Source organism: Cryptotermes secundus, unplaced genomic scaffold, assembly GCF_002891405.2.
Source record: "Cryptotermes secundus unplaced genomic scaffold, Csec_1.0 scaffold62, whole genome shotgun sequence".
NCBI lineage: Eukaryota > Metazoa > Arthropoda > Insecta > Blattodea > Kalotermitidae > Cryptotermes > Cryptotermes secundus.
Window position 1 is genome coordinate 746,768 of NW_019727786.1, and position 13,838 is coordinate 760,605.

The following is a 13,838-nucleotide window of genomic DNA, read 5'->3' on the forward strand; positions in this document are numbered from 1 at the left end:
ACTTTTCTTGGGCCATTATCTCCGTAACCGTTCAACTTTGGACATAGGTGTTTTGGGTTATATCGGCATACTTTAACATAAGGAACACCCTCCCGAAGTTTGGCCCATTCCTCCTGGGACACCCTGTATTTGATGTGCTTAGCAGTGTGGTGCCATATTTGATGAAATACGCCTCTATGGAGCAAAAACTACTGTCAACAACATAATTCAAAAGCGTGACTATACAGTGTTATATCGCATCTTATTTTCATTGTATATATATCGGAATATATTGAAAATCCCTTTCCACAATCTAGAGACTAGTTTTATATAGTGTATTCCTCATTCTTCAAAATACTGTATATATTCCGCAATTTCAGGCAATATTGTATTACAAATCAACACTAAGAGACCTTGGTGAGCATAATAATATGGAAACTGTATTAATAAAAACAAATTAACTGCTTTTGAAATTAATTTCAAAATTAAATTTTCACATGTAAGTGCGAGTACATGCATGTATCAAGTTTCATACTCCTCACAGGTTTCATGAAGCTGGCTATGATGTAAACAATTTAATGCATCATTTTTATACCAATATACAAGTGGGGCGGGAAATAGAATGTTAAAACGACACGTAAGAAGGAAGACTACATTAAAATATTACAAGGCAGAACAGACACACGAAACTTGAATAACAACAAAAATATTAATTAAATTGCAACAAGGGAAATAAAACTTTAAGAACTGTGAATGAAAGAAGGTGTGAAAAAAATAAAACTGAAACCGTATACTATAAGGAATTAGATATTTTTTCAATAAATGGTTAATCCATGTGAACAGAATGGATAATGACAGATTAAAAAACATTCTCTTCGTTAGAGACGGAAAGAACATAGTGACCACACAATAATGGTAATTTTATATTATTATTACTTACTTACTTACTCAGTACGCGGGTTCAAATACCCGGCGGAGTTGGTCGAATTTTTAAGGGCGGAACAAGTCCTCCGGGAGGGACTTTAAGCCGTGGGTCCCGTGTCGTAGATTTACGGCACGTAAAAGAACCTCATGTCTCTAGGAGGCCTCTGAGCAAAATTTGGCCAAAAATTTCCCGCCCAAAGTATTTTCCAATGCCTCCGGTAGATGGGGGAAGTATTGGTACCACTGCCAGAGGAAGGGGGACCTCTCTGGCAGAAAGGGACTAATTATTAGATACCACTGCCAGTAGAAGGTTGGAACCTCGTTGGCAGAAAGGGACTGATAGTAAGCACCAGTACCGGTAGGCGATGGAGACTGCAGAAATTAAAAGGGGGATGTACAATAGACTATCAGTCGCGGTGCATGGGGAAACCCACCTCCTCAATACTGAATAACTGAATACTTACTTACTCATGGAGCTGAGCTCTTCTTGAGGAGCCGCCAATTCTGAGCTACTCAAGAATTTCCCAGCATTTTATGGAACCCGAAGGTTCATTACCGTATTCACAAGAGCCCTCCACTGGTTCCTATCCTGAGCCAGATCAATCGAATCCATATCATCCCATCCTATCTCTCTAAGATCCATTTTAATATTGTCCACCCACCTACGCCTTGATCTATATTATTAGTAGTAGTAGTAGTAGTAGTAGTATACTAGTAGTAGTAGTATTTCACATTAGTTACTGAGAATTTTACTGCTTGCAATCTGACTGCCACAGTACAGGCCTACTCATATACACAGTTACTTAACAAATTACTAGTGTTGCATGTAGCACCTTTTGTAACGCGGCAGACATGCAACAGCTCTTCCCAAAACGTCCTCAACACGCCACGTGACACACAGCTTCATTATTCCGAACCTTCAAAACTTTAATGTCGTTTGGCATACGAAGCACGAGAAATGCACGGGGTAAAGCCAGATGACTTTGTTTGTCGTAGGATCGGGCAACAATGGCCATTGTATTTGCCAGAATAGTGTCCATCATGGGCTTAGACCGCTGTAACCGAAAGCCTCCTAGCAAAGTGCACAAGGTAAATGAAGAATAAATTTGGGTATATACCGGTATTAATCGCTAAATACCGGTTCTCACGGTCTCTTCGCTTTGCAGATTTCTTATGTTTTTTCTTCTACCCTGAAGATGGAGGCGATACGTTCCTCCGAAACGTCGGTTAACACCACATATACACGGTGCCAAATCCCAGAAGACTGCTTTCTTCATACTTTTATAATTACCTGGTACCTCTTCTCATCAGCAAGAAACAATAATTGAATTACTCCTTCGTCCGGTAAATTTCAGAACTCTCCTGTTTGTTTTCTCTTCCCATAAAATATATATTTATACTTATAAGCGAGCGTTTCGGATCCGAAAGAGAGAGACGTTATGAGCAACCACTAAAAATAAACAAGCAATCATGGACAGAATGGAAGAGATTCCACGCTGAGTTCACAGGATAAAGATACAGTTCTAGTTCTTTGAAGCAGGTTATCCCACAAGAAGGAATGAAATGGATACAAAGACAAAATTCGCACATTCTTAATCTCTACATCGAAAGTCACTAAATGAGCTTCATATTCGAAAGATACTGCCTTCGAAACTCGTTTCCGGCTATCCTGAGGTGTTCGGGCTCCCCTTAGTAGAAGGGGAGCCAGAATAGTTAAGTCGATATAAAGGCCATGCTACGATCTAAAAGTTAGTGACGATGGTACATCAGTACAAATATTATGCTTATGGATATTATCCATCGGCCTGTCTTTATCTAAAAATACCGCTCTTACTATTTTTCAAAACATAACGTTTCGGAGCCTGGATTCTGTTCCGTCTTCAGGTAAACCTACTCAGTTAGGCCCAATTGATAGAGCTCCGAAGAAAGGGAATATCTCTATCGATTGGGCCCAACTGATAGATTTTACCTGAATATGGAGACAGAATCCAGTCTCCGAAACGTTGTGTTTTGAAAAACAAACAGGACTTTTTTTTAGGTCCAAAAAACTAATTTTCGTGCTAGGTTACGAACTGAATAACCGAGGAAACATGGTTCAATTCCAGACAAGGACAAGAGGCTCCCTTCTTTACAGCTCCAAGACTGTCCCTGGAGCCCAGATAGACTCGTACCCAATGGGTACCGAAGGCCAATTCCACGGGATTAAAAGGGCCGGGCGTGAAGCTGGCCACAACGTCCATGACGACGTTAACATTGTATGCACCTTAGCCACGCCCCCTCTTTACATCTTCAAGTCGTGGTGCTTAACTGAGCGCAATATGAAATTTTATTTTTCCTTCCTGGGAAATATGCAGTTATAACTTTATACCATGAAAAATTATATAAGCTACATAAAAAGAGTCAGTGAGCAGAGGAATATCCTACACGAAATAAGGAAACGGAAGGCTAATTGGATTGGTCATGTTTTACGCAGAAACTGCCTTCTAAAAGAAGTTATTGAAGGAAAGCTAGAAGGGCGGATAGAAGTGACAACAAGACGAGGAAGAAGACGTAAGAAGATGCTGGATGACCTTGGGGACAGAAGAGGATACTGTCATTTGAAGGAGAAAGCTCTAGATCGCATTAAGTGGAGGAATTGTTTTGGAAGAGACTGTGGACCTGTCGTCTGACAGATTACTGATGATGATGATGACATTAAAAGAATAGCTGAAACCAATATGGCACCAAAACCGAATATACATAGTACCAGCAATTCTGCGCTCTATTGAAAGGCTACCAAGAAAGGTCATCAAACGTCTGAAGAACTTTATACTCATACAAATACTCAAAGATTATGGACAATTGCTCGAAAGCACATAAATATGTCAATGAAAATAAAACAGAAGTTAGTATTTTACATACATACATTTCAGCACACCAATTATAGCCTACAGTTGTTCTGTATATGTAGGAATAAATGCGAGAATATTTATTGTTTGGCCATTGCGGGCGGCCCGTCGTCCTCATTCAGAATTTTTGTATTAACGAAGTATACAATAACGATAAGTAAGAGAGAGGTATGTAGCTCCCACAAGAGAAGTAACAAATATTAACTTCCTCTTCAGAAGACAATGCTTGTTAAGCCATTCAACAAACTGTCAACAATATATAGAACCGAAAGTTTCATTACCTTGTTCACAATACATCGCCATTGGTCCCCATTCTTGCGAGATGAATGCAGTTCACATTCTGTCATTTAATTTCTTTAAAATCAATTTCAATAGCATTCTCGTATCTGTGTTCAGATCTTCCAAATGACATCTTTTCTTCAGATGTTCATACCAAAACTTTATAATCATTTCCTGTATCTCTCATGTATAGTATAGACCTCTCCAATTCTACCCCCCTTGATTTTAAGACCATAATAATATTTGGAGAGGGGTATGAATTATGAAGTTCCAGGCAAGAACTAGGTATTCAATTATTGAGGGAACTCGCTTGGAGAGCATTCACTTGGAACGCCAGAAGGAAAACAAAAAGATGAAACTGGGGTTCCCCGTTCCTGTAAGATGTGAAGTTGATCATGACCAAAAACGGGCTTCGGAATTAAAGAGTTTTGGATTCTGCCTCTAGATAAACTCAATTTGCTAGTAATGGCTGAAACAAGGAAGAAAAAACGGGCGGTTATACCGATATTTTCAATTCATTTTCTAGCTGCCAGGTGAAGTCTTCGGAGACATGCTGCATCATGGAAAATAAAAACGTAAAGTGTATTTATAATTTGATTTCATACGGAAAAGTATATGAGACATCTTCTCTAATAAAGTCTGGGAGAGTGGCAAGTCTGTGCGCTATGACAGAGACATGGCGCCACTGACAGTCCGACATTTCTGCTCACATTTCTCAGGTGCACGACATCTAAGTCCCGAATTTCTCTATCTTTTTGTTTATTCAGTTAACTTATGGCTCTGTACGAACCGCTCCGGCCGTATGTATAATGAGGAATGGGATAGAGGAGGTTTAGAATGTACACGTACAACACTATTTAAGTATTTGGGGGGAAGAGGGATGCATATAGGATATTTCTGAAAAAGCCAGAAGGAAAGAGGCCGATGAGAAGACCAAGGCGTAGGTGGGTGGACGATATTAAAATGGATCTTAGAGAGATAGGATGGGACGGGGTGGATTGATCTAGCTCGGGATAGGGACCAGCGGAAGGCTCTTGTGTACACGGTAATGAACCTTCGGGTTCCATAAAATGCTGGGAAATTCTTGAGTAGCTGCACAATTGTCGGCTCCTCAAGAAGGGCTCAGCTCCTTGGGTAAGTAAGGTTCATATCTTGTTTTTTTAGATTAGGGCTTTTTAGAGTCACAAAGACAAAACAACTCGGTCCAGTGTGATTATTGAAGTTTTTACTACTTAAAAACTTAACACCCTTACATGTTTCGGTCCCTATAGACATCATCAGAGGGACATCGATACTTTTTGGAAACTACTATCACAATGGGTGTTTTGAGTGAGTACAGAACAGTAAAAACAACACAGCACACCACGAACAAACACAGGAAGATACCAAGAATCTCCTTCTCTAGAGAAACAGGCCGCACAAGTTCAGCCCCGTCAAGAAAGATAATAGGAGAAGGGACACGAACCTACTTGGTTTATAAATTTTAACTTAAATAACAAAGTTTTAAAAAGTTTAACATACCAAGAAAGCTGCTGTAGTTGTGGAAAAGTTGGATTTTGTATATATTGTGCATTACAAACATTGTATGCATATGTATTTTAACACCCAAAACAACTATTGTGATAGTAGTTTCCAAAAAGTATCGATGTTCCCTGTGATGATAGTCTAAAGGGACCGAAACGTGTAAGTTTTCAAGTAGTAAAAACTTCAATAGTCACACTGGAGGAGTTGTTTTGTCTTTGTAATTTGTTAGTGTGACGGACCAGAATGAAACAAATCAAATTTTTAGTCATGTTAATTATGCAATCTAACCTTTAATGTTTTCTATGTACAAGTGAAAAACTGAACATTTCCAGTCTTACATCCAAAAAGACGACGAGACACAGGACGCCCACAGTTAAGTTGGAAGACCAACATACTCTTCAAGAGGACGGACCACCCCACGCAGGCCTAATCCGTGACAATAACAACATCGATGAACTACTACTACACTGGCAGAGTGACCTTCCTACACTCAAAGGGACATACATGATAACTACACCAACACACTTGGGAACTACACAAAAGCACACAAACAGCCATGCCGCTGCGCAAATAAAAACCAAACAAGGAGACCTCACACAATGTCGTTTGTATGATTACACGACGACCCCCCCCCCACGAGCAAAATATTGAAATTTTAATTAAATAACATTTATTTTAAGTTAAGAAATATCGCATTCACATGTGATATGAGAAGTTGGACATCCCATACAGTGTAACAATTTTAGCGAATTAGAGCCACCTGATGATGGCCGTGTACGGCCGAAACATGTTGTGAGAAGGAAGGGGGATAATAAGAAGTTGCATTGTATACGGAAATACAGGGTTAGCCTAAAATAGACACGTTCAAAATTTTACAGAAAGAAGAATTTTAATAGCATGGCCGAGATACTTACATGGTTTGAAAAGTACTCCCTGAAGTTTACATGGGTAAGTTACACGTGTTCTATATGTGACCCAATGGTATGGACCATTCTTCATCCAGGAAAAACAGTGCGTGGAATAACCTACCTAGACATGCTACATGAGTGGCTGGCATTGATATTTGTCGTGTTACAAAAGGGTCATATATAGAACACTTGTAACTTACCCATGTAAACTTCAGGGAGTACTTTTCAAACCATGTAAGTATCTCGGCCATGCTATTAAAACTCTTCTTTCTGTAAAACTTTGAAAGTGTCTATTTCTTTTAGGGTAATCCTGTATATTGTATGAAATAGATGGTATCACTAAGTGTGTACTTTTCAATTGAACAGTTTCACCATTCACTTCATGCAACCCCAATTTGTTACAGCCTTGCAAATGGCGGGCTGGCCTTGTGCGGCACGGCAGTGATGACGTCACGTTAGTCAGGGATGAAAGTCTGCACGGTAAGAACAGGCGACTGTGGTACCCTCCTTAAATTGATAAATGTCAATGGGCGAATTACTCTATTTTACACTATAGTCTGAAGCCTGGACTTGAAGTTACATTTTTACATATGGATTGTTGCTTCTCATGTTAATACTGCTTTGCTCAAACAGCCATTAATATGTTCATCTTCTGTCTTCATGCATATCAATGCAGGAAATTCAAAGCGAGATTTTATTTAACGTCCTAACAATGCAATTAGTCCGGGAGTAAAGAGCATTTTTATTCTCACTTAAAATACTACTACTAGAACTAAACTTTGAGACTACGCCCACCGGTGTGTCCCAGCATCTGGTGTCTTGAGCACATTGTTGTCGCAGTCAAAGCGAAATATTCTATCAGATTTAATTTGAAATAATAGCCTAAAATTAATAATATAGGCCTACACAGCCGTAATTTTTTACTCAAAATCTGTATACAGGAAACAAACAGACATGTCGTAGAAAGTTAGCGTAGTCTGTGTACAAATTTCACATATCGCGCAAAGAGTTACGTTCCATCAGCCAAGCAGGAAGACCTCAATTTGTAGTTGTTAAGCATCCGATGGACAGAAATATTGTCATACTAGGGGCTCCGCCTCGCGTACTCACAATTCAATCATAGCATCCAGTGCTAGAAAATATAAAAGTTTCAAGAAGCTTTTCCAAATAAGCGTTTTTCATGAATATGACAGCTGACATCAAATGGGCTATTGTTGACTGATCTGCCGGCAACTAGCACGTGGGCACTCATAACCTCACCCAGCACACTGGGACTGTGTAATCCAAATGAGAAGCAGAATGAGTTTAAAAATAAATTAGGAGTGATGGTGACCTGAATTTCCTCACTTCTGAAATATTCGAGCCGTAAAATTAGGCGAAAATAAAACACGCACACAGATACGTGTGCATGATTCAGAAAAGAATAAGCACGTTCAAATGGAAGCGAGCCAAAAGAAGCGCGTACGTCACACATACTGCATCTCTAATGAAGATCTTTAACATTTATATGAACTGCTTTTAGACTTCCTTTACAAAGTATGAAAAATAATGTCTTGAGGTTCGGCCACACAGAGCGCTACGTACGCTATGTTCGCTATACGAACAGAAAAATATCTCGCTTTATTGCCAATGTGACTGGCCACACAGACTTCCGTACGCTACGTACGCTATGTTCCCTATGTCAGCTGCGTCGCAGAGTGTACACAGCGTACGTAGCGTACGTAGCGAACATAGCGTAGCGCTCTGTGTGGCTGAACCTTTATACGTATGTACGTAGCACGAATGGGGGATATGAGGAAAGCATATAGGATATTTAGGGGAAAGCCAGAAGGAAAGAGACCATTGGGAAGACTAAGGCATAGGTGGGTGGACAATATTAAAATGGACCTTAGAGAGATAGGATGGGATATGGATTGGATAGATCTGGCTCAGTATAGGGACCAGTGAAGGGCTCTTGTGAACACGGTAATGAACCTTCGGGTTCCATAAAATGCTGGGAAATTCTTGAGTAGCTGAAGAATTGACGGCTCCTCAAGAAGGGCTCAGCTCCATTAATAAGTAAGCAAGTATATGTATGTTAAGTGTTTTAGTCTGACTGTGACCTAGCATTAGCTCCTAAAGGGTTTGGCAGACTGTTTTTTAAAATTCAACATAGAAGACTTTCACTAAATGTTGTCAGGTATTTCCAGTTTCCACTCATATTGATCCATAAAAGTAAAGCTGTCCCTGTAACAGTCCGTGAAGGCCCAAATGTATATGGGAGGTCGAGGCTCCCACATTTTCAAGACAGTCGGCTCATAGACGGTGGTAATATTATCAGACCTCAGCGCCGGCCGCTCTTTTACCCCCAAGAATATTCCTGGTACTCGTTTCTGTTAGAGGCTGAGTCGACCCCAGGGCCATAATGCAGCTGGAAGGATTAGGTTAACTGAAATAATCCACCTCATCGCGTTCGATCGCATTGATCCATAACAAACTTTATTCACGTAAGTTAATGAATTAACTTTATCATGCGCATCATAATCTGCTAATATGATTTTAGTTAAATTCGGTACGGGTGTGGGATATGTTTAATTGGTCTTTCCATTTTATCAATACCAACCAATTAAAACGCCTATTTAACGTAAGGTCAAAATTAACTTTTTCATATAGATTCTAAACGGTTCTGCGAACATAGGTAACGCTCGGGATTATTTAGTTTTTGGTCTTGTCCATCGTTCGGTATCCTAAAGAACACGACGTTTCGGGAACTGGATCTGTTTCCGTTCTCATGCGAAGAGGTGCAAGACGCCTACTCTGTTGGTTCCGTTACAAAAAGCCAGACTCTCCTAGTGATTGAGGTTAGCTGTTTTTAATGAACACAACAGAGTATGTGTCTCCCACCCCCCCTCCTGGGGATGAAACATATCCAGTTTCCGAAACGTCGTGTTCTTTATAATAAAGGACAGTGGAGAAAGTGCAAGAACTCAGTAATCCCCAGGAACTTCTTCATGTACGTTATCATAAACCGTTATACAGCTCTTCCTCAGGTTTGATATGAGTGGCCTTTGTAAGTAAGGAGTCTTTTCGTCCTGTTATATCAGCCCACTAAACGTAAGGACACAAGTGGACTTTTCCATATATCCCATAATCCATTTCGGAGATTTTGATGACATTCTATGGTATACATCGAAACATGGCTTTGGCTCGGTTTATGTAACATGGTTTATGTTTTGCTGAAATGCCATTTATAAACCGACAGCTAGTAAGCTTAATGAACTTCAATGGAAACCATTAGGAATTATGTATACAACTTCCCGGAAGAGGCCTGTTTTCTTTACAGTCCTTTTAGACAGGCATAATATTTAACATTTCCATACTTACTTCATCTAAAGAAACCTCCAATTAGAATATCTCCTTCATAACATAACGCAGTTTCTAGACTTGTTTAAACTACGAATTTGAAAATCCTTAATTCTTAAAAGACAGAGAGACGTGCTACTTTCATTCATGTTCTTATATATTAATTAGACATTTAGGGTCATAACTTCTAAACGAGATACCTCGCGTGTAGCACTGAAAGTATTAAAGAAACAAAAAGTAATACAGTCACCCAAAAGCATAAGCACAGCGCTTTGCAGGCTTATGAGCGAAATTGATGTAAAGCTCCACGCATTCATAGTCTCGGCAATAAACTGAGGTGATAGGTCAGTTTCACGCTATGGCTGATTTATCAGACACAGTCTTCCTGATTGGCAGTAGTTTCTGATAGTCAGCAGACAGAATGTTAAGAGGATCCGAAAACTGTTCTGGCGGGGAGAATATTTTTGGCCTCTGTCGGATGTGGGACTCTTTTTGTCAGTTTCCGTACGGACAAAGCTATTCCATTTCTTATATTCGACTTGTAAGGCAAGCCTATCAAGGTCTACAGACGGCATAATGCTAATCTTATTGTTTAGTTTGTTCAACAATACATCTTAAGACTACTTGCAGTATCGACTGACTACCAACAGTATAGTAGTAAGAAGCTGACTCATTCGTAACACAGACCGCAGTTCAACGCTATTTGTAACAAAAAGAAAATCCTGGATTTGATGCGAAACAAAATAAATTCTCAGTATACAACTCATTACAAGATTTAACCAAAATTATGCTCAGAACTCTCGGAGATTGATTCCCGGCACGGCAAGACTTTTCTCTTCCCCACGGTGTCCAGACTGGAGCTGGACCCATTCAGCCTCTTATACAGTGAGAACCGAGGGCGACTTCCCCAGATGTAAAGCAGCCGGGGCGTAAAGCTGACCACTCACCTCCATCAAGGACCGAGGTCAAGCATGGTTGAGCTATACCTCCACTCCCCCATATGTCTTTATGGCATAATGCTTAACTAATTGACCCCAGGGACAGCTTTACCTTTTACCTTCGGAGTTTATGAGCCAGCATAGATGAGTCGGTGTTACGAATAAGTTACGGGCTGGACGACAGAGGAGTTGGGATTCGATCCCCGGCAGGAGCAAGAAAATTTTCTCTTCTCCATAACGTCAAGACGGGCCCACCTAGAGACCCACCTAGTCTCCTACACGAGTACCTGAGGCTTTTCCTGGGGGAGTAAAGCAGCTTAAGATGTGAAGCTGACCACTCATCTCCAGTTAATGTCGAGGTTAAGAAAGGTGGAGCTATCCCTACCTTCCCATATATGTCTTCATGGCCTGGTTCTTAATCAATTAATCCAAGGGAAAACTTTACTTTACATTCTGATTCATAAAAACTTAATTTTGGATTAATGTAGCCGAAATTTTGATACAGGCACCTCCCCGCGAGAAATGAAGGTCACACCGCCATGACTGGACATCTTGAAGAAAGCAGCGAATGTTCCACTACTACGGATAAATGAGCAAATTAACCAGCAGTAAAACTGGACAAACTTCCTTTAGGAAGTTCTAGATTCTAGTGTCGACTGAACTACAGACTAACCTAACGAATTCTCTATAGGTTTCCTCACGCGAATGCCAGAAGACAAAACCCTAGCGATCACTAATTGCATATGGCATTCCTACGTCTTTCGAAGTTATATAACATCCGCATTGAAATACTGTCGTTAAAACAATGTAATTAATCAGCACATGTCGATGAATTTGTACCGAGCCCTCACATTAAGGAAGAAGGATCTTGAAAGACAATATTCATATTTTGCAAAAAGTTGTCTTCACGATTTTGCAAACATCCTTAGTCTTTATATTCATTTGCTTCAGATAAAAAATTATTTTTGAAAAGCTAACGGTACTGCTGATATCATACTGCGTGGTCATAAATGGAAGAATATTAAGCTACAACAAATTTTCCGGGCTTTGCCGAGGTCTATGTTCTAAGTTACGAACCCCTGAAGCTGACCACTGTCCTGCATCTAGTGTCAAGGTCAAGAATGGTGGAGCTATACCTTTACACACGTCTTCGTTGCTTAATTGCTTATTTAATTACCAGTTTTATGTATGTTGAACCATTTTTAAGAGAAGCAATAAATTTGATTTCAGATTTGTAAAAAAACATGAGCTATCTGAATAAACACAGCCAACATGAAATCAGTTTGACTGCAGTATCAAATTTAGATGAAATCCGTTGGCTACTTTCGGCGTGAATCCGGACGAAGAGACACGATCTACTCAATTGTGCGATTAATTATTCATGTGGGTGAGGAATGCATAATTTTCTTTCAAAATTAGTATAAATATTGAATTTCTAGTCAGGTTTATAATAAGACGAACACATAATGTACTTACTTTGATGACATCCTGTATTGTGGTAACAGTTCTTACAATGAGACATGTCGTTCAGCTGCTGAAATGGTTGGAATTACGTCAGCCGTAGAGGATGCTTCATAACAAGAAACATGTCCTTCAGATGGAACCACACGCAAACCATTCAAATGCCCTGCCCCCCCTCTATACGTGTACAGCCACGAGAATAAGATAAGACTCTTAGCTACAGTTTTATTCTGCAGGCCCGCGCATGTGATGATGCTAAAACTAAAACGCTGACTTTATATATTTAATTGTTAACGTGTGTGTATAGTCCTACAAATTCAGTTGGTACCAGTTAAGTTTAATTAAAATCTGATGTCGTAAAATCACGTTCAGTGAAATGTTAATTCTCGCTATTATCATCGCAAAAATGAAATAAATTTGACTGCACCTCTTCGTGAAATTGTTGTGATTATTATTATTTATTCCACTGCTTATGTACACCGTCATGCACAGCTAAGCGCTTATGAAACCGAAAAATGTTACATTAATAAATAACTCTGAATTTTTACAGAAGTCAGTTACTTCAGTTTGATACGTATTATTGTTAAGTTTTAGTTGAAACATGCTCCTGTCTTGTATGTGAAATTGAATGATACTATTATGATACGCCGTCATAATAAACACCGTTACGACACAACGTGCCATGTGCGTACTGGAGTACTGACTGAACAAAACTGCGTCATCCCCTCGCTTCCTATTACAAGCGACGTCGAGACGCTACTGAGGCTACCGAGATCCTCAAGGAGACGAAACACAGTCAAATGACAGAACGCATTTTGACCTGCGCACTGTAACTGCATCGCTTCACAGGTGGTTTAAAACCATGCATTTTACTCTTATGGAATTACGAATTTGTGGCAGATTAATTCCGTACATAGGAAATTGACTCAGAGCTGAGGGATCTTTCTTAATTAATAAGATAAAAGGCAAAGTTGTCTCCGTACTTAATTAGTTAAGCACTACACCATTAAGGCGTATATTTTAAGCTTTCGTTATTATTAAACACAAATAAAATTCGCTTAGTGGGGGGTGGAGTCCAACTGGGTCCACTCGCCACGGCGGCCACTGATTGGCCTATTGTAACCTGCCCCCGGTTATTATGATGATGGAGAAATTGGTGGAATGAAGATTGGCAGGGGAAACCAAAGTACTGGGAGAAAACCCGGCCCAGCGCCACTTTGTCCACCACAAATCCAACTTGACCAGACCCGGGATCAAACCCGGGCCGCAGCGGTGGGAAGCCAACGACTAACCGCTTGAGCTAAATACAACTAGCTAATCACTTCCATGAACCTGAGAAGACAAAAGTTATTCATCGAATCAAGAAATTCCCAGTATTTTATGGAAATACTCGGCCATGATAGAGATCCGTGGCGGACTCTTGTTTACAGATTTATGAACCTTAGGCGGCCCATACACGTATGAGTCTGGCTCGCGAGTCCGACTGGGCTCGGGTTCCAATGAGCCAAACTCGTCCGTGTGTGGTTCGCCACGCTCATACGTGTGTAGTGAAATTAACCCGAGCCCGGCTCCTCGCCGAGCCAGACTCGTACGTG

General features: G+C 40.2%; 1 protein-coding gene across 1 annotated transcript in view; it reads right to left on the bottom strand.

Annotated features, from left to right (window-relative positions):
• The window catches only part of LOC111864910 (metabotropic glutamate receptor 1), a 228,313-nt gene extending 215,321 nt beyond the window's left edge, over window positions 1-12,992 (bottom strand). Inside the window, exon 1 of the mRNA XM_023852521.2 lies at window positions 12,259-12,992. The gene's annotated coding sequence lies outside the window, so the exon portion shown is untranslated. The remainder of the gene's footprint in view (window positions 1-12,258) is intronic.
• Between the last annotated feature and the right edge of the window lie 846 nt (window positions 12,993-13,838).